The sequence below is a fragment of the Odontomachus brunneus genome, unplaced genomic scaffold (genome assembly GCF_010583005.1).
Source record: "Odontomachus brunneus isolate Ranch 3 - 2012 unplaced genomic scaffold, Obru_v1 Obru_scaffold_124, whole genome shotgun sequence".
NCBI classification, from domain to species: domain Eukaryota; kingdom Metazoa; phylum Arthropoda; class Insecta; order Hymenoptera; family Formicidae; genus Odontomachus; species Odontomachus brunneus.
In genome coordinates, this window is record NW_022639574.1 from 577,000 (window position 1) to 599,912 (window position 22,913).

The 22,913-nt window shown below is 40.3% G+C and overlaps 1 long non-coding RNA gene across 1 annotated transcript in view; it reads left to right on the plus strand.

The window, feature by feature from the left end:
* The window catches only part of LOC116849697, a 147,882-nt gene that overhangs the window by 25,267 nt on the left and 99,702 nt on the right, over positions 1 to 22,913 (plus strand). The window lies entirely within an intron of this gene.

The window sequence follows — 22,913 nt, forward strand, 5'->3', positions numbered from 1 at the left end:
ATATATATATATATATATATATATATATATATATATATATATATATATATATAATTTTCCTTCATACTTATATTTTATCACTCTCTATATGATCTATATAGGCGTCATATGAACTACTCATAAGGAATGCAACCTTTAAAAATGGACTTTACAAATGGACTCATAAAGTTACCGCCAAACTTGTATACATTTCTCTATCTCTGGTGTATGCTCTAAGAAATCCTTACAGCAATACCGCGGCGACTCACATGCCAATACGCTTTTCTCTCTCAGACCCAGACCGCTTCTCTTCGCCGCGGCACGTTAGTAGGTCATTCGTTTCACGGACCGGTGCGCAATCGTTAACCGCTCGAAAAGTGAATCCAGAAAGTTATAACGAGAGTAATTACTGTCCTCGGAGTTGGCGTAATTTTGTACTCCGCTCCGGTCGACACAGCGACGTGACGCCGCCAAAATGGAGAGACGTCGCCTAGGAGAGCTCTTAACGTATCCGGCATCGGTCTTATGTTAAGTAACAAAGCGCTAATTGTGCCGACACGCTTATATAGACGCGTCGTCTCTTGGTTCCGGCTCCGTGATGCAGTGTGATTCGCACACACTCTCTCTTTCTCTCTCCCTCTCTCTCCTCCTCTCTCTTTCTTTCACACACACATATACAGCGATGAGAAAGTAATTCGGGGTATTGATCGTTCGCGGTTGATGGTTTCGTGTTCTGTATATAAAGGGAAGCCGCCATACGATGGTTCGGGGCTTGAGAACCCCTGTTTGCTCACCTCGCTATGAAATTGGTTGGGACCACTTTGACGCGTCGATGAGCTCTTATACCTCTCTCTCTTTCCTTTTCTCTCTCTTTCTCTCTCTCCTAGTGCTCTCAAAACTTCTCTTACTCCGCTGTACTTTCATGCACGCGTTTTCGTACGTGCACACATGTGTTCATGTGTGTGCGCGTACATGGCGTGCGTTCGTGTGAGAGAGTGCGTTGAGAGAGCTGCAAAATGCGATATCACCCGCACTCCGTTTATCGCTCGTATGTGTGCATACGGAAACGGCGTGCACGAAATCGCCCCGGCTCTATTTAACGCTGAAACAGATTTCCTTAATCGTTCCGCTATTCTCCGACCGCGGTATTACACGCGGTCGAGAATATCGTGAGCGCGCGCGTCTGCCTTTACAGCGTGATCTGACTCGAAAGAGAGTTTCGATTCGTTTCTTTTCTTTTTTTGCGCACTTCTCTTCTTTCAGAATCGATCGATCGTGATAAGAAAGTAACGACGTCGGAATTATCGGCGTGTTATCGCTTTTATTAACGGACGCGATCGATTCGCTCTCGAGAAGAAAGTTCGCGAATGTTGTTGTTTTCTACGAAAAGAGAGTGAAAGAGAAAAAGAGAGACTATGTAAAATTGGCAGCGGTCAAAGACTTTGCGGTTTATCTTGAACATCGAACAACGTTACGGCCAAGTGTCGATAAACGTCGCCATATGTACAATCAACGGGAAAGGGAAAACAGATAAAAAAAGCCAACGTAAGATCTAACTTGTGAAATTCGTACTCAATCATTTAAATAAAATAAAAAATGAATCAACTAAGCTCTTTAAATCCCGTATTAAAAGTTGTTGCTTGAGATTTGTCCCACGCAAAATATTTAGATATAAATTTAGAGTTTTGAGTTTTTGAGAGATTTATGTTTTTTGCTTGAATCATACAATATAAAACGTTACATTTGCAATCGTGATTTAGCTGAAAAGCTCACATCTAACTTGAAATTCAACTTTGAGTATTTTACTTGAAGCATGTTTCAAATAACGACTATTGATACAGCTTTTACTTTCAGATTCTTACTTGGAATTGTTTCAAGTGAGATTCTTAAATCTGGATTTAGAATTAGACTAGAAAGACTAGAATTAGATTAGAAAAACTAGAATTAGACTAGAAGTTCTTTATTTCAATCATATATATATATATATATATTATCACGTAACATATGTACACTTGTAATCGCAATTTAGCTGAAAAAACGCACATCAAATTCTAAATTCAAATCTTGGGCTCATATTAATAGTTGTTTATAACTTGAAACTTGTCTCACATAAGATATTCAGATTCAAATTCAGAGTTGGATCCAAGTTTTTCAGTTGAATCGCTATTACAAATGTAATGTCGCATATATTATATGATTTAAATGAAAAATTTAAATTTAGCTGTAAATTCAAATCTGAGTATCTCACGTACTTAAATCAAGTTTCAAATAACGACTTGAGGCGAGTTTCAAGTGAGAACTAATAACTATGAATACGGGCCTGAGAGTCACCCAAACGTTTCGTTTGTCATTTCAATCTCCTTGAGTGAAAGAAAATACACAAGAATAATTTGCAAACCAAAATGCAATAAAATAAAATAATTCGTATAATTTGTATACTGCTTTATGTCGTCTGAATAAATATCGCTAACTGACGAGACGCACCGTCGATTCTCCGACGCAAAGCCGTGACTCGCCGACTGTTGATTGAAACACGTTCGCTGTATCAGCAATCTATGCTACACCATAACTCGAAATTAATTATCCGGGATTATTTTGCGACGACCATTAGGGTATCTGAATAGTTAAAGCGCAAAGGCAAGTCAATAGGACTCCTGGCTTTGTGAGATCATTCCTGTTGGTGCTGATATAGGACTTCTAGTCTGCACGCGAAGCATCGACTGCGTTATTGAACAATATTACCGCCACTAATTAGTTTCGGCCGAAGCTCCGAGAGTGTTGACCGATCGCCTCCTTTTTATCAGTTTTTCTCTCTTTTTCTATTAGCGATATTCTATTTTTATTTATTATTTGGCGAGGAGAGACCGTTTCAAAGTACTCCACGCGAAGTCGTACATATCGCTTCGAACGCGATCTTACGTCGCGATTAAAATTTTGATTTCGAAATGTGGTTACGAACACACTGTATTTAGTGAGTGGCAAATATTTTTATCCTCTTTCTTTCTGTCTCTTTGTCTCTCTATCTCTGCCTCTCTCTCTCTCTCTCTCTCTCTCTCTCTCTCTTTCTCTGTCTTTCTGTCTCTTTCTCTCTTTTTCTCGTGGATCTCTTTCTCCGTCTTTTCCTCTGTCTCTCTCTCTTTCTATCGGAGTGTGATGAGTTTCCGGTGCAGAGGTTACCTGGCTCTACGAATTCCGGATTTAACGACTCGCATATTGATCGCCGCTAAGTGCGGTATAATGGACCTCGTGCTAAAAAGTGTGGCACGGTGCACGCGGATATTTAAATAAAGTAGTAAATTCAACGCTCAGAGATGAAAAAATCCGAGAGAACTGGAGTGGCTCCTCGCACTCCCATATATTGCGCGCCGTCTGTTTAATCGCGCGCTCAATGTCGTGAAGTCGCGCGAGTTCGGTAACAAGTTTTCACGAAATAGGCTAAAACATTCGATTATTAGCATTCTCTTAGTTTATTGACACTCTAGGAGAACCTGGTTTTCCTTGTGGGAATTGATCACAGTTTCAGCTCTCTTAGCAGAGAGCACAGTTATGAAGCTCTCTTTTTGAATCATACCGACTAGAAATTTGTTCCATGGTCGAGATCGGATTAATCCTAACCAGTTATCTGGTTTGTATATTTTGCTGAATCTTGATTATTAATAATATCGTAATTGTCACTTTACATTTCATGACTTATCAGGGCCTAATAATATTATTTTATATAATCGGTTGCAAATCGTTTTATACATTTTTTATGAAAAGTAATTGCTTCATTTGATGAAAAATGTGCAAATCGATTTGCAATCGACCTGGTGCGAACCAGGTAACTGATTGGGATCAGTTTAATCAAAGACCATTTCTGGCCCACTGATGGTACTTTAACTAATCATTGGGAACTATTTTCATTCTGAGATTTTTTAGAAACAGAAAATAGCACAATTATTTGTCCAAGAAGTCCTAGGAAAATTATAAAAATCGGGATTTATTATTGATTGTTAGATAGTTATACGAAGTGTTTTTTAAACTATGTTGATTTGTTTTAAAATAAAATCAGTTGCACATTTATGTATTGAAAGATGAGCAATAAATGTAGAGAAGTTTATTTTTTTGGTTTATACAATATGTTTGTACGTTGTATATGCAGTAGAAGAAATCCGAAAGGAAAAACTTATTATTTACATTTCTTATAAACAAATTTTGCTTGAGATTTTGCTTTGAAAAGTAGAAGAAAAAAGGAAAAAATCAAGAAGAGATCGTTAGGAGGATTACTAGCGTATATGTATATCCTCTTTTCTTGTTAGGCTCCACAACGCCGAAATTTTATCTATCAAATAACTTCCTAATGCGAGTATATCTTACACACAATTAATTAATACATTGAACATACAACATACATATTCGTTATTTTAAAGACATCAAGATTACAAAACTTAAAAAAATACTTCATATGAATATTTCAATAACACTGTCCGACAAAATTTGACTTTTTTGTCTTTGGATTACGGAGTGTCATTTCCCGAAGATTTTTGGCCGTTGAATTCGAATCCGTTTGCAAAAAAATTCTATCACGTCACAATTTTGAGAAAAATGGTGTGAAAGAGACAAAAAATGACGATTTTCAGGATATTCATGACGTTATACCACTAGCAGCAAATTTTTTCTCCAAATTTTGTTAATGCCATGCGCAAATATCAACTTTTAGCTTTAAAACGCATTTTATTTTTTTTCGTCATGATTGTTTTCAAGATTTAGTTAAAATTAAAAACACTGGCCGCGCGCGCTCAACATCAATATCACTGTACAACACCACTTTTATCATATGAGTGTGAATAGTTATTTTCAATGTTTTTTGCCTGCTGAATACGAATTTGTTGCCTAAATCTGGCGATCACGTCACAATTGTGAGAAAACGGGTATAAATAATAGGCCAAAAATGACTAATAAGGCCGCAATAGCGCAATAATGTCATTTCATACAGCACAAATCTTCAAAGAACGTTCTAAGGATGTTCTAAGGACAGTCATACATTCTAAGAACGTCCCAGAACATTCTCTAAAGATTTTGTGCTGCCTCGGATAGGTCACGTTTAGACGCGCGTTTTCGGCAAAGCGCCAGACGATAGTAACTCCCATGTTGGCTTTAAAAAATCTTTCAGAAACGAACAGAAATGCATTTTAAAGCTAAAAGATAGCACTTTAAGATAGTGTAGTCAAAGTTGGAAAAATAAATTTTCCTTCACCGCAATACCATTCAAAATATGGCCAAAATTGTCTTTTTTGGCCTATGTTACCTTAATTTTCTCGGAAATGTAACGTGACAGGCAAATTTTGAGAACAGTATCATATTCAACGTCAAAAAATACATTGGAGATCATACCTTACAAGCCAAAGATAAAATCAGTGTCGGACAGTGTAATCAATAATAAATCACGATTTTCATAACTTTGCCCGGGTTTAGTGAACAAATAATTGTTATTTTTAATTTCTAGAAAATCCTAGAGACAGTTTTCGATGTTCAGTTAATGGATCATTGTCATTGGGTCAGAAATGATATTTTTAACATCTTCCTTTCTAGTCGGTTCAACGTTGAAAAAATCAAGTTCTTGTAGAATATCAATGACTAAATGTAAATAATTAGATATTTTACTATTCCGCGTCTTTCTTCGTCGATTCGAAGAATGTACTCACCGATATCAATAGCAATAGTAGCATGTTGTTCGACGCGCTTTAACGGGAAGAGTTGGATTCACTTCCTCACTTTGGCCGAGTTCGGGGCCCGGAGTAATCTTCGTAACTTAATTTCCCCGGGAAAGTAAGCCGAACAGAAAGAAAGAAAGAAAGAAAGAAAGGGAGGAAGGAAGAACGATCGTCTTTCGGCCGAGCGAGGAACGCGTGAGTGGAAGTTAGAGCGGCGGCGCGACGCGGGGATGTTGGTGAGCCCTAGCTTGCTCCTGGCTTAACCGAGATTTCGCACGAATGTTCAGGAAGCCGAGGCGTGTTAAATGCATTGGGTTTCGAGTGTGCGCAGGCGGCCGGGTAGGTGGGTCGGTGGGAAGGAAGGATATTTGCGGCATGGCAGACGCGGGTAACAAGTTAGGGGTTAGGTGCCAGATCGGCCGAGCGGCAGCGAGAAAGGTGAGGGCTGGCGAGGAGGAAGAGCGCCGGCGAAATGGCTTGGATTTTACGGATTTTAGGATTTTACGCTTTTTGAGCATCGCTTCGCCGTAGCCGACTCGGTTGGCTCGAGCTTGGCTGGCGCATCGAGCATGCGACCGAACGAACAACCGACCGACCGACCGACCGACCGACCAACTGACGTGTGCGGCTATAGTGGCTGCTACGTGTGTCCAGTGGGAACTTTCTTATCGCCGAAAGTCCTTTCAGATTGCAGCTGAAAGGCGATTTGCGAGCCGATTCTACCTTTTGGAAAGTACACACCCTGTCGACGCTGTCCGCCGCATTCCTCGTCTCGTGCGTCTCGCATTTCCGCGTCGTGACGTTTGCGCGTATTTTCGCGTTCAGGAAATTCCTGAGCGAGCCACGACGAGCGTTTAACCCTAAATTATCAATGTTAGTCTTTTTAAATGACAATTTAGTAAAAAATGATTATATAATTGATATTTATTCTTCTTCAGTAAAAAATTATTAAAGGCGTTAAGGAGACGCAAAGTGGATGACAAACTCCAAAAATAGCGATAACGTAAGTGTGATGTCTAAAATATTATATCAACATTAATATTCTCTTTAAGGGGATGCTAAACTTAAAGATCTTACTAATAAAATACTGAATTTTTTTCTGTAAATTTTATATCGTACAGAATCATAAATACCTTTACTCAACGAAAATACGAAAATGAATTAGAACATTACTTCATCTGTAATGAAATCGATCAAACATTTCAAAATTGACATCTCAATATAAACATTTGCTTGCTGCAAAAATTCTATATCTTGTGCATCCCAAACGTGTGTTTATTCCACTTGGAAACGTTGCTGTATCTCTACAGAAAAGTTTAGGAGTTTAAAAATATACAAAAATGTACGAAAAATATACTTTAAAAATTGACATCTCGAGCTGTCAATTAGCATAAATATTTGCTTAATATAAAAATTCTGTAGCTTGTGTATTCTAAACGTGTGTTTCTTCCACTTGGAAAAATTTTAAAATTACATTGCTGTATCTTTACGGATGACTTTAAGAAACTTAAAAACATACGAAAATATACAAAAAGTTTGCAGAAAGATTTCTATATACGCGTAGTTTTCTGCTAAATATGACAAAACAAAGCGCATCAAGAAAAATACTTGAAAATTTATTTGTGGAATATAAAATTTATTTCTGTGACATAAAGTCATTCCTACGAAAAAACTTTATATCCTATAAATAAATTTTCAAGTACTTTTGTCTCTGTGCAGCACATATTTAGATAAAATCTACATATAGATTTACTGAGTTGTATGCTATTTTTTGAGTGAGTATCGGAAAACATTGTCTTGTCCTTATTAACAATTATTAACAGTTTATTGTTTATTATTAATCAAGAGTCATATTACGCAAATATTTAGACGTGATGCGCTTGACTAGAAATTTCCGATGTCATTATGTTTAAGAAAGAATAAGACTGCATTAACGCCGTCTGCATGCAAAAGTAGAAAAAGAATAGCGTCAATGCTTACCTGACATGATGTTTTGACGAAACGATCGTCTTTACGTTATCAATATTTCAGGAACAATATAAAACAATATAAATAAGGCTCTAACATCAACTAACTAAAAAACAAAGGTCTATTAAAATTCTGTTATAGTACTCTGTTATAGGAACGTGAATTTTTTCCCTTTCTATTTTTATTAAATAAAATTACTAAAAAAATATAATAACGTACGTTTCAATCGTGACTTTTGACTATTTTATATATTAATACTAGTGAGATAATAACTACAGTCAAATCCTAATATTTCTGGAGTTCGTCACTTTGGTTGCATTCCTTAAGGCTGCTTAAAGACGAGAAACAATTAATCGAAAGTTGACTCCACATTGGCAATAACAGACTAACTACTACTATTCGCAATCCAGCGTGAACTCACTCTGGAGACTGCGAGAGTGATTCGTGGGGAGATTGTATTCCTGTTATGTGCGTGTTGCTCGGGCATTATCACCTTCGGCTGTATCGATTCGAGCAATTAGAGGGTCGACAATGCGTCGTCGCGTCTCTCCGAAAGCGCTAAGCGACTCGGCCGTTCGATAAATTCGCATTTACACTGGACACAACGCATCCTTGAGCTGCGATTGTCGCTTAATGTCCCGTTGTCCGTCGCCGGGCGGAAACAAAAGGAACCTGCGTCGTGGCGAAGGTCAACCGTCATCAAACTAAGCTATTAGCGGCGACAATGAAGCGGACAACGTCGATAATTTAGATGGCGATATAATAGGGTCAGCGTGATTTCGCGACGAGGTGTTCCAAGTTTAGCCGGTGGCGCGACGCCGGGGCGGCCGTCGCGACGCCGAAGTTTCCGACACGGCGAGCCACGTGTCGCTCGTGCCGATCACACGAGACGGAATAATAAAATCGACGGCCAATCCCCTCGTCGTGTGTTTCACAACTTGTTCGTCGTGAGCGTCGCGGGAAACGGAGGAAGCTCTCGCAAGCTGCGACTGACACGAAAAAAAATGCTCGCCACTTATTTTGGGAGCCTCGCGAGGTCGGCTCGAAGGGTTGAAGGGGTCGCGCTCTAACGTACGTCGAAAGCCTCTACAGACGACACCGGCGATCCGAATTGTCGGCTTTAAGTCCCGAACTCCGGCATTATAGTGCCCCTTCGGCTGTTCGTAATAATACGGATACTCAGTAAATCGACACCTCTCTCTCTCCCTCTCTCTTGAGTATTCAGACGATGGCGATTAATAACCGACTTCGTAAACTCGCGACGATTCGTTTCTCCGGGAAAGTTTCGTAATTACTGATAATCTCGAGCGAGGCAAACGATCGGCGGGGAGTCACCTGGCTGGTGAAAAAAAAGGGAGGAAGGAAGACTGGGCACGAGAGGAGAAAGATTTCCTATCCCGCGCGTCAGAGGGAGGAAACGCGCCGAGATAAAAGACTTACCGGGCGATTAATAAATCGAGTGTCTAATTGAACGAACACTTCCGAGGAAGACTCAATTCGGCATGTCGCCGGTGAGTTATTCCTCTCTCTTTCTCTATCTCTGTTATTCTAGAGTAAGCAGATAGACAGGTGTGCGTAGATTTGGCAGCGACTTTACTAGTCGATTTGTGAAGGTTGCATCTTTCATATAACACTCATATTTATTATATTCTTGTTGGAGATTTCGTGTCCTTTTTTAGGAAGGGAATAGAATAAAATAGGAGTACGAAAGAAAAATGATTATCAGAATCTATGCAAAACAATATGTCATAAAATGTAATATGAAAGTCTGAGTGTAGCTTTTAGTAAAAATGTTAGTGTATATCAACAACAAAAATCTACATTATTGTATGATGTAAATATAATTATTAATTTAATAGAATATATTTGCTCTATAATTGTAGCTAAAAAAAGAAAATTTCTATCATTGTTTTATGTCAAAATTTGCTCAAAACAATATGTCATATAAAATATGATATAAAAGTCTGAATGTAGTTTTTAGTAAAAGTGTATCGACAATAAACATCTACATTATGAGATAAATATAATAATTAATCCAATAGAATATTTTTGCTTTATAATTGTAAAAAAAGAAAACTGTAAAGTTTCCATCATTAAATGTTTTATGTCATAATGATCATGAGAGAAAGTCTATCTGGGTAAAGAAAAAAGAAACACCTAGTCGATATCATTCATTTTATTAGTAACAATTATTAAAGTCCGAAGTTGCATAATTTTTTATACTGCTTTTCTATTTTATATATAAATTCGACAAACCTTCTGCACCAACTTGATAGAACGACAAATTAGACAAATACTACAAGAATGATAAAAATTTGCTGCAAATAATATAAGTAAAATGTAATAGAAAAATCTAATGTAACTTTTAGTGAATTTTTATTGCTGCATGAACATAACAAAAAAATACATTTTTATATGATATAAATTTAATAATTAATTTAGTACTTATGTAATAATTAATTTAGTATTTTTAGTGTATTTTTGTTTCATAAGTGTAATAAAAAAAAAAAATTGTATGGTTTCTACCATCGATTGTCTCACGTCGTGATGATCACGAAAGTCTATTTGAGACGACGTGGACATCCACGAGACAATCACGCTAAAAATCTGATTGAAGCAATCGGTCGCGTCAAGATCCATTATTTTCTCTTCGAGACGTGAGCGCTATGCGAGATGTGACGTTTGGCGTCATTAACGTCTCGACTTGTCACGTATCGTTACTGATAAAAGTCTTCCGTAAAGAGGTGAAGGGATCAACGGTTGACACATGAGCGAGCGGAATGGTGACGAAGTGAATTCGCTTTATCGGGCGATCGTACGGCGGGAAGAGTTAAAGAAAGTCGTTACACCGATAGTCGGGGACAATGTCACGTTGGGGAGGCACGGTGCGATGGAAACGGGCTTAAGGGAATAAGTAAGGTACCACCCGTGCGACGTGGGTGGTAAGTACGAAATAAGTAAGGGACAAGCGTGAACGCGTGGCTACCGGGGATGGCCGGGATGTGGAACTAAGGGAATTGGAACAGATTTACTTGGCTTTCGGTCCTCCCATGTTCTCTCTGTTTCCTTCCACGTGCAAGGGATCGACATCGTGTCGTGGCTCGTCTCGTGGGGGTGCGCCAGCGAGCGACCCTGGACCGAGGGTGAAAAAGGGGACTGTGTTTCTTTCAAGACTTTCCGTTCCCCGATTACACTCGCGTGTTTCCCTCGCCGCGGACTCGCCTCTTAGATAAATGGCGAAATGATATTTCTAATTTCCACCGTGGAACAAAAGCCGAGCACGCAGCACTATGGATTTTATCAAGAAAAAAAAAGAATTATTCTCCTTCAAAAAATTCTTAACCCATTTGCATCAGAAGTGGATATACAAAGTGTTCGGTAACTCACAGAGGAGCCGCGATGACAGGTAGATTAGGTCAAATGGAACAAAAAATCTCTCTACTATTTTGCGAACAACTATGTAAAATAAGTTATTCTAAGTTATTAATCAAAGGTTCATGAATGATTACGCGCCATACAGCAAATAAACTGTGATGACGACGGTTGTCGCTATATATTAAGTTAAACTGAACAAAAAATGTCTTCTATTATTTTTCAAATGACAACGTAGATATTTAGTTATTATTTAAAAAAAATTGGTACATTAGCACGCACAATTGCACCAAACTTCTGGTGTACCATTCAATTGTGTTGATCTATAATTTTTTGTCATTCTTTGCGTATATCGTTTCATAAAATTATAACGACGCAATTTCGTATTCTTCATAAAAATGTTTCATAAAAATAAAACATTCGTATTTTTATGTCATTATAATTTTATGATACAATGTATATGCTGTTTTATGATTTTCTATCATTTTTCACGTACATTGTCTCATAAAATTATAACGAATACAGTCGTTTTATTTTATCTGATAAATCTAGAAGTATTTATTACATAATCTCACACAATAATTTTTTTCCGTGATTGCTCCGATTTATAAACGATATACGCTAGTTATTCTAAAAATATTTTTTGTAATATTAAAGTTAATTGATACGAGAATATTCTCTTCCAATCTCCCAATAATGCAAATAGGTTAATTGTCGCAAAGGGGAAAATTTAAAGAATTTCTTGCGAGCAATGAATTTATCGCGATTCTGTTTTATAGCGGGTGTTGGAGGAGTTTAACGCGTCGCGCGGAGTGCATTCCCATCGATTTCTCCTTCGAGCTGCATCTACAAGACACGTATAGGTATCTCCCCGTTCGATCTTTATTTATCGTCCGAGTCGATCCGCAATCAACCGTCGACGTGCGTCTTCCTTGCTTCGCCTAGAATCGTCATAACGGACGTCCATTACGGGCGACGAAGCGCCGTCCGCGTACATATTTCATATAGTTCACGACTCCAGCTACCGCGGGCCTTGTTATTTAACGGCCAGTGGACGGGGCTTCTCTGTTATATGGCGAATCCTCTACAAGCTCAAACATCTGTGCCGCCACTTGCGACCACCACTCGCGCGCGGTTAGGTATGTGTTTATTAAATTTGGAATTAGGCGAACCGGCTGGCGGCTCGAATTCCGTCGCTCTCAGAAACGACCTGCAGCGAATCAGCATCGCCCATTGTCAGTTTCGCGCATGCACGTGCACTTATGCTTTTGGCAGGCGTGTTATTATTATTATTTTGTGTTTACGGAAAGTAATTTCTATCAGAACAGGAACTATGTAAATGTTACATTTGTAAGGTAAGGAACGAATAATGCAAAATTATACTTGTCAATTACGTCAGAATGTCGGTCTCTTTCTCAGTTATAAAACATCTGTAGCAATTTTTATTATACAATTCTCCCCGTGCAATTTTTACAGTTTAAATTAGGTAAACCACACACACGTATAAATATATACGTGTGTGTGGTTTACCTAATTAAAAAAAATCAATTTCATTAAAATTTCAAAATCATATTATTTACATTATAAAAAATCTTGGGTGAACTAAAACATCGGTTCGCATTTTTTTTAATTCAGCAAAAAAATTTAAATGTATATTCGATAAATTGTCAAACTTACTATTTCTGTAGCAATTTATATTACAATTTTAATATAATCCAGCTTTGTAAGAAACATTGTAAAAAAAATATAATGTTAATCTAACTTAACCACAATATTTTTCGTGTAGGAGAGACCGGGGTTAAATGGCTCCAGGAGTATGTTTTTATTTAGTATTTATTTTGAGAGGAATAGTGGGTATAAAATCGCAAAATGGTCCTTTTAAAACACAAATTTTTCCTGAGTTTCATTAAAATTGTAATAATATTAGAGTTAAGAAATAGCAAAAAACTGATTTAGTAATAGTAAAGTAAATTTTCGTCTCTCTTGAAAAATTTTCCATTAATATTCTCCATTGCGACTGAATAAAATTAAACGATATATTACTAGCTAGAGTAAATTTTTTGCAAATGTATGATATATACTGTTGATAAATGTATCTTTTATTCATAAAATGATTGAAACAGAGCATATGGGCGAACGAGGTAAAGTTGGCCCATAATTAAAGGTCTGCAGGAGGGCCTGTGGAGACCTTTCGCGGAGACTCTGGAACTATTAATCAGGATACATATTTTATACGTGGCCTTCTTTACCTTGCACTACTGGGTAACTAAACCCGGTATCAGGGCAAGATGGTTGCTGTATTTTCGTATTTTGGTTATTATAAAACAAAATATACGGTTAACAGAAGTGGCGGGCACACACACATACATTATTACATATTAATACATACAAGAAAGTTGCCTCTATGATGTTTATATTAATTAATTGCCTGAGAAGTTGTAACTTCAAAATTCTACAATAGAGGACATCTAGCTCCAGTCTTCCCTACACAGACGCGAATTAGCCTGAATATCATTCGAAAGATTAAAAACTTGTCAAAATTCTCGCAGAAGCCCGAAAGTCTGTACTTGAAGACTTTGGTCCATCTCCAACGACCGCAGAAGCGCGCGATATCATCCTCTGCATCATTCTATGCGTTTTTCGCGTTCAAAGATTGTTTATCCAATTGTTTACCCACAACTCGCGGTATTAAAACAGGAAACGGGAATACGTACTTCTGTTTGCGCGACAGAAGACCGCGGTTTGTCTGGTTTAAAGCCGGGCGATGTTGCGCTACACGACGCGCGATATTTACGCGGTCCACCGAAAGAAAGCCACGATTAGAAGAATAAACTCTCACCGGCGCGGTATCCAGCGCCGCTTTAACCTCGAAATAAGCGGCGCCGTTTTGTTCCGACGAGCACTCTCGCGGCGGAAAGTTTTAACGATACTCGTTCATCGCTACGGGGCGGCCGTCGCCGCTCCCCCGTGGTAAAGCGTTACTTCCGTAAATTTCAGAAAAATCTCGACTGGGAAATTTCGGTGTAAGAGTAATTAACGCGCGGGTATCCCGCCTTCCTGCGGAATTTACTTTGTTCGCTCGTTCTCGGTTTCCGCTTTGTTCGCAACGCGCGTCGCGTCTCCTAGCGAACATAAATAATGGAGGGACCGGAACGGGGATTTAGCTCTAGCTAAAAAAAAGGAAGAAGAAGAGGGAAGAAAGAAAGAGTAAAAAAGGGAAGTAGGAGCGAAAACAAACGGATCGAGGCGAAATCTAACGCCTCGTAAGAGACGCCGGCCTCGTCACCGTTGGCGCGCGCGCGCGCGCGCGTTTGCTGGTTCGTCACTCTCGACGCGAATCCAGAAAGTTTGTCTCTAGTCAGAGTGGAAGTTGCCGGGCCGGTGTGTCGTCCCGGCTACCTTTGCCGCCGCTACCATCGAGAATAATTAGAGTGTAATTTTAATTAAAGATGCCTGGGCCGGACACAGCCGGCAGGACGACGAGCCTCGTCGCATCGGCGCGTTCACGGTGCGACGTGCGAATTAACTTAACCCTTGCCCCTCGTCTTCCGGCCCTACCCGTCCCCTGGCCCCGACCACTTCCGCGCCCCCTTTTCCTTGCCTTTATGCCCGCTTCTTACGTCGACGCCGAAGAAAGTGGGTAGTCCCTTTCATCTCGGCTCTGTCAGCTTCGTCTTGTCTGCCGGCTACTTTGCCTTCTGCCGCTGCCGGGTATAAAGTTGCGCGGTTGCTTGTATTCCCGCGGCTTTTCAAATTATATGTTCAACTTATTTTCCCATACCTTCTCCTCCTCCTCCTCCTCCTCCTCCTCCGTCGTCGTCGTCGTCGTCGTCGTCGCCGCCGCTGTTGCCGCCCCGGGGATTCTCCTCGGCACGGCGGGTTATAAAGGGGTGGTGGAAGGAGATTCCACTCTGAAGATTCCGCGGCGTATTGGGACGCACGCTGGTACTCTCTCCCTCTCTCTCTACACCTATTTCTGTCTGTCTTACTCTTTCCTCTTCTCCTCCTATCCCCCTTTCTCTCTCTCTCTCTCTTTCATCCCTCATCAAAGGTACGAGGACTTTATTAAGCGCCGAAAGAGGCGCATGATTCGATTCGATTTCTGCGCCGCGGCGCGGCCAACCTTCTCAAGGCGTGATCATTTGATGTTTTCGCGGAGAACGAGAGATCCTTGTGTTTAAGAGCGTTACGTTACATGTAATGAGACGCCGCGATGTCTCGCTTTATTTCACATTTACGCGACGCGACATTTTCATCAGATTTTTCGTTCGATTCTGCGGGCACCGAGGAATCTCTTCCGACATGTTTTTGACTCAAGTCACTAAAGTAGGAAGATTGTAGAGAACGATTCATCGATACAACTTCAATCGAGTTAAAAAAAGTAAATTTCAGAGTTGTATATTATAAGACAGAGCAATTGTCTTGGTATTTTCAGCCAAATTTTGTTACTCTAATTTCTTGCTTGCTTAAGGGGATGCTGGAGTCGATGACGAACTCGAACAATGTCGATAATGCAGAGACGATCGTCACTAACATAATCACTCTATCTTTTTCGTATTTCTTGTATATACAAAACTTACATGAATGTGTGCTGCTTTGTTTTACCATATTCAATGGAAAACCTAACCATATATATCCAGAAATTTTTCTGCAAACTTTTTCGATATTTTTAAGCTTCCAAATACAGATGCGAAGGTGGAGCAATGTTCTTCAAAATTTTTCTGTTTGGAGTATCCACACTTTCAATATATACAAGCTGCGGATTTTTTTGATTAGGCAAATATTACGTTTACTGATAGCTTGAGATTTTTCATTAAAAATTTTTGTTCGTTTTCGTCACATATCGGGAAATGTTCCTATTTATTTTTGCACGTATTTTCATTGCGTAAAAGCATATGTAATTCTGTGTAAGCAATACGATGTAAACTTTGCAGAAAAATATCAATGTTCTGTCGGTTTTCAGCTTCAGTATCTCCTTAAGGCTATCTTCTTTTATCAATGCTCACTACAGCTCTGTTAACCGTATATTTTATTTTGTTAACCAAAATATAAACATGCAGCAACGTAGCCATCTTGCTTTAGTACCGGGTTCAATTGCCCAGCAGCGCAGGATAAAAAGGCCACATACAAAATATGTATCTTAATTAATAGTTCCGGAGTCTCTATAGTTCTGAATTCTCCATAGTTCTAATAGTTCTGAAGTCTCCATAGTTCTCCTACTAGCGCTTAATTATAGGCCAACTTTACCTCGTTCACCCATGTACTCTATTTCAGTCATTTTATGAATGTAAATTGCATTTATTACCAGTGTATCATACACTTGCAAAAGATTTCATTTTAGCTAGTAACACATCGTTAATTTTTTAATTCAGTCACGATGGAGAATATTAATAGAAAATTTCGAGAGGCTCGAAAATTTACTTTGCTATTACCAAATCAGTTTTTTTTTCTATTTCTTAACTGTAATATCATTCTGATTTTAATGAAACTCAGGGAAAAATATTTATATTATAAAAGGATCATTTCGTGATTTTGTACCCACTATTTCTCTCAAGATAAATACTAAGAAAAAGCACATGTATCCCCGGGGCCATGTAGACCCGGTCTTTTCTACGCATATCTTTCTCTCTCGTTCGATTCTCAAGATTTTCGACCGTCTGATCGCGCTTTTAGTTTCACCAGAATCCACTGGAGTGGATTGACGGTGTGTCTTGTCGTTTCGTTGCTCTCGACGAGTCTTCGAGTCGATCGTAGGACGCGTTCTATCGACTAAACGCTCCGGGCCCTTCACGAAGGGATTAAATCGGTCGCGGCCGAAGCGAAAGCGTGCATACATTGTCGCGATAACGGCTAACTCGAAACTGCCGACTCCGTCGGACGCCTCAATCTATCTATTTATCCGGTAGCCCTTGCCGTAAACCACGGCAGTGCATTTAATTCCCTCGTGCTTGAAAACCTACGACGTCCTCTCCCGACTACCATCACCACCGCCGTCCCTTCTGTGTCCCACGAGGCCGTTCTCCCTCGCGCACCTTTTTACTCTTTCTTTAATGGGCACTTTTCGCAGTGCTCATATAACGTTAGAGTCGTCTATACTGAAACGCACGCGTCTCCTCACGCGAGCGCGCGACTCTGAAGTGGCTTCGGAGGAATTGCCTTGGTGCGAGTTACGCGCGAGAGTTGATAATTTCACGAGTTTTCCGCCGACTAATTGCTGCGAAAACAGCTTGATTTTTTCCCATAGCTCGAGAATATTTTCACTCTTCCGGGCAGCCCGGGGGAAAGAAAACGAGAGGGAACTGAGGGTTACGCTCCTCGGAAGGGGTAAGGAGCGCGGGCCGCGAAGGAAACGAGCGTTCCTTAACAGTGACATTAAAGGTGAATCCTCTCTACTTTTTGTTGTGCAGCTTTGCGGCCTCTTTAACGCCGGAATAGCGTTATGCTTAACGTTTACGGCGCGACGCAGCGCGCGGGCTAAACTGACGGACGTTTTATATTTTATGGTGTCAGGAGAGAAAGAGGGAGAGGAGAAATCCCGTCGCTATTGTTTTACGCGAACTTACACGTAGCGGTAGATCCGCGAGACTGAAGACGAATTTATGTAGTTGACTCTCGACAATCATCCCGGTCTCTCGAAGGGGGGTGAAAAATGATCCTTTTTCACTATATTCTGGCAGCGAAACAATGTTTCTTGTATTACAAGCACGCGACGCCACTTAAGTTTGATCTACAATGTGCTCTTTGCTTCTTGTTTCTTTATCTTTTTCTGATTTCAATCTTGAGCTTTTAGTTAGAAAAAGATAAAGAATAAGAAACAGAAGGTAAAGAGCACATTGTAAAAAGAGCTTGGTTTTAAGCTTGATCAACAGTGTGTTCTTTGTTTCCTGTTTCTTCCTCTTTGTCTCTTTCTGACTCAAACATCAAACCTTAAGCCAGAATAAGACAGAGAAGAAGAAACAAGAAGCAAAGAACATATTGTAGATCAGGTTTTGAGTTTGATCAACAATGTGTTTTTTGCTTCTTGCTTCTTTCTCTTTGTTTGTTTTTTTATTCAAATTTTAAATTTTAAGCCTGATCTACAATATGCTCTTTGCTTCATGCTTCTTTCTCTTTATCTCTTTCTGACTCAAATCTTAAGCTTTAAGTCAGAAAAGATAGAAGACAAGAAACAGAACACAAAGAGCATATTGTAGATTAGACTTTAAGCCAGGAGAAACCAGAGAAGAAGAAATAGGAAGCACATTGTAGGTCACGTTTTAAGCTTGATCAACAATGTGTTCTTTGTTTCCTGTTTCTTTCTCCTTGTCTCTTTCTGACTCAAACCTCAAGCCTTAAGCCAACAGAAGATAGAGAAAAAGAAAAGGAAGAAACACATTGTAGATTAAGCTTAGACGAAAGACGTGTAAGATATAAAGTGAACTGAGGGCGCCATATTGACAAACAAACAAACAATCATATAAGAAGACGAAAGAGAGTGTGTTTGAGCGGGAGTCTGGGTAGCTCAGTGGTTCAAAGCAGTCACCCGGCAAGCGAAAGACCCGGATTCGTTCGAGTCCTCGACCCAGCAAACTCCAGCTTCCGATGTACTTTTCTCTCCGACTCTTACAGGCGCACCGAACTCTTTGATTGGCCGGACATCACTTCGACCAATAGAAAAATATATCGCGTGCAATATCGTGTGTCCGCGCTCTACTCGAAGTATCAGTATATCGACAGTCGAATTATTCGCGAACGGTTGAATCGTTTGAGGAAGGCTCGCTAAGTATATCGTTCAACTTAATTTAATTTGGCGCGCGTTCAGAAATTCTCGCAGGCACGCTTTGTCGGCGCTTTGCGGTGCGCGCGACCGATTAGATCGTCACGCGAGAATCCGAATTGGCCGTTGAGTTCTTCACTCGCGCTCGCTCGCCCGTCCCTTCGCACACGTTTTGCCTGTCGAGTCGCAATGCACGATCGCGCAAAAGAGATTTAATTAATACAATTGACCCGAGAGCGGTCTCGCTCTTTCCCCGCCTTGTCACCTTGCAATTTCAATTTCTCTTTCGGAATGCGCACGACCGAGCGTGAAGTCGACGCCAGGGCGCCGGCGTTCCCTTCTCCCCCCCCCTCCCCCGCCCCTCCATCTCTCGGCATCGACGCTCTGCATTAAACGCATTTTCCAAATTCCGCAACTCGCGACGGGCGAGAGCATAAATCGTCCTTTGACGCTCCGTCGCAACGGGCGACTTCTTTCGTCTCGTCCATTCTCGTCCGCTCCGCTCTTCGGGGCGGACGAAGAGTGGCAGGAGAGGGGGAGGGAGAGGGTGATGGAAGGAAGGTGTACACGTGTGCAAGTATAATCCTGAGACTTCGACCTTCGCTGTTGTTTTGCTAATAATTACTCGATGTCTTGCATTGTATGTCGCGCGCACGCGAACGAAACCGAAGGCGCTTTCCGATCGCGTGCTTGCAAAATCGACGGAGTGCGCGGGCGCACGTGCACGTAGAAATTCGCGTTTACGCGTGCACGCACAGGCCCGGTAATTAAACCTGTCATTGCGCCGGGACACAGGGCAGAGAGAGCGTAACCGACAGGCGTACTTGTCGCTTTACGTAAACCATTTAGAAACGACATTTTTGTCCCCGCGGCTCGCGCGTCCTTCTTCCTACTTCTCTCTCTCTCTCTCTCTCTCTTCCTTTCTCTTTTCCTCCTATTTTTACGCCCTCCGCCCTAATAATGCCCGTGTCACCGGCAGGCGCATTAACGTGCGCTTTCCCTTAAATAATGCCCCGAGAGCAAGAAAATGCACGCCAGCTTCGCCGTTCGAACGACCGTTCGCCGGCCGTGACCGGCTTAATTAATGCGGCTTTCGCGTGAATTTCGTCGCGCGACTGGAAATCGCAACGAGTGATTTATGCCGGCCGCGCGAGCCTAATCGCTCGGTAATTTCTATTGAAGGGCGATACACCAGTACGGCCAGAATAATGAAAGTGTATTTAACCCCCGTTCCTCTTGCTCTCTCTTCTCTCCCCTCCCTCTCCGCCCATCTGCCCCTCGCGGGATTTCCATTTTGAATGGCGCGGAAAATATCTCGTGTCTCGATTTTCAGTGTAGTGCGAATGTGTCGCGGGATTTTGCACAGTTGAAATAAACACGATTTCGTCTGCAATATGTGGAAAATTTAATCGACATATCACGCTCAAATCGGCAATTTTATTCACAATAGCGCGAGGCCACGTTTGAAGCACGGTCGCGGGGATATTTCGTTTCCTTTATTCTCTCTCTCTCTCTCTCTCTCTCTCTCTCTCTCTCTCGTCCCCTATCGCTCTGTGAAGAGGAATCCCATTGTATTGCAGTGGGCTCTCTTCCTTATATCCGAAGCTCCTCTCGTGCCCGACGGTCCACGTCGAGAAATGAGCCGTAGCAAAGTTCCTAAATTGAATCGTAGCGAATGGTTACGCAAAGCACACCGTATCACCTCATCCCTCGACATATAAACTTGGCTTCCGCCAGAGCATACGCGATAACATACGACAACGTGCGTTTTTCCTGCGCGTTGTGTCGCATGCGATCGGCCGCTGATATTTCAGCGTCGCGCGGTATTCAAGCTATTAATATAAAGGGGAAACCGATAAAACGATAAACTCGAGAAAATAAACGTAGAAAAAAGCCTCGAACAGCACGAAATTCGAACGTGCATATTCGGTTATCGAGGATATTGACACTTCCCAGATAGACAGGTGCGTGAAAATTTGGCAGCAACTTTAGTCGATTTGCATCCCTTACGAGTGGTCCATACGAAATTCGTATTTAGCGCATAAAATGACGGAATAGAAAAGATATACGGAATAGAGAAAGAGATACGAAAACATTGTCAAACTCTGACCCATACAATATGTGCATGTAAAATGTAAATGTAATAATTTAAGTGTAAATTTTACATTTGCGGTGGCATTACACTGATTATTTCATGTCGTGATAATCATAGAAGTCTTTTTGGGCAATTTGTTTTTGTATCAATATAACAAAGATTACATTATTACATGTTGTAAATTTAATGATTAATTCAATACAGTATATTTACTTTATAAATGTTATTGAAGATTGCAAAATTTCTATCATTGATTGTCTCGCGTTGTGATAATCATGAAAGTCTATCTGGGGAATTTGATGTTGCATCAATATAACAAAAAAATTGCTTTACTGTATGATGTAAATTTAATGATTAATTCAGTAAGCTACATTTGCTTCATAAATGTAATTTAAAGCATTGTAAAACTGCCATCATCGGTTGCCTTACATCGTGACATTCATGGAAGTCTTTGAAATCATAGAGAGAAAGAGGGAAGTCCCCGACTCATCGTCGTGTATTCCCATAGTATCAATCGCGTGCGACTATGTCGCTTCGCGACTTTGCGATAAGTCTCGATATTTTGTCGAACAACGATCGCCCCATAATAGCAAGTCAGAGTCTGCAAAGATCGACCGTTTCTATATATAAGTGGATGCGAAAGTGCTTTTATTTTCAATTTTCATAATAGCCGTATCGACCGGTCTGTCTCGACAAGCGTGAAACCAGGGCCGTACACACTATATTTACATGTATATAAATAAGCAAATAAACAAATAAATAAGGAAGTGGACAGATAGGTGGAGAAAAATATGAAGAATATCATTAATATGATAAATATTCATATACATATGCAATATTATAGAGGTGGATGGATAGACAGGACGGTATAATCGAAAAGGGAGACCCTCGTGAGCGAGATGAGGAGGGATGACTATAACGGGTAGAGCGAGAGGAGGGCGAGGTAGATATCAATCATAGGGGCTCAGACCTGTCAAAGCACACTGACTGCGCGCAACGATAAAGACACCGAAATCGAGCGACGCAGATGCACGCTGTTGCCTTCGTCCTTTAAAACTTTAAAGCGAAACAAGTTGTACTTTCACGCGAGTTCGCCTCTTTTTATTACAACGCCACGGCGACGTCACTGGATATGAGCGAGCGCGTAGCAAAACTGTTCTCCACGACCGTCCCGTTCCTCGCGCGGACGTGTGCGTCACGCGTCCAGAAATCCAGAATCAAGAATATAACGCGGAAAACACTTCGCGTCTAATTTACGCGTTTAATATTTTAAGTGCGGAATGTTTCAAAGCTAAATCGCTGAGGACGAGCTGAGTACTTCGAGGTATCGTAAGTCAATCGATAGGAGAGAAATGTTTTGTTGAAAAATCAAGAAAGCAGTGGCCCGAAAGAAATAAAATCGTATTTATCACTGTCGATAAGTTATGTGAAAGAACAAGAATATAAGTTTCTACCACAGTTGATGATTGTTACTTGTGCCGTCAGTATAGTCAAAGAAATTCGGAAATAGGTTAGAACCGCTCTACAATCGGAAATATTCGTTTGTTAATTTTTTATCGGACAATTTCCCTCAGTGTAGAACTAAATAGAAACTAGTCAGAAAGTAGTCAGAAATTGATCAGAAACTGATGAGTTTCCAGTTACTGGCAAATAGTTGCCCAAACTAGCCAGTTTCTGATCAGCTCGTCAGAAAATAATCAGTAACCAGAATTTCTGGTCAATTATTTGCTAGAATCTGATCAATTTTCTGTTCAAGTTATGAGATAAAATCATAACTAGTTGTCAGCCAGTAATATAATACTTCTACGTTTCTAAAATTTTTATGAGATAAAGTATACTCTCTCAATTTTTTGAGTTGCCTAATTCTAAAATGCTACCAGCATAATAACTAGATTATAAGTTAAGTTAATTGGAAAGGAAATTGACATGCTTTTATTAAATTCCTTTAGAAAATTTGAATGTTAGAAGAGAAATAAAAGTCTTCGTTAGATGTTTAAAAATATACCAAGTCGATGTCGTTCATCTTATTCGTCAAAATTATTAATCCTTC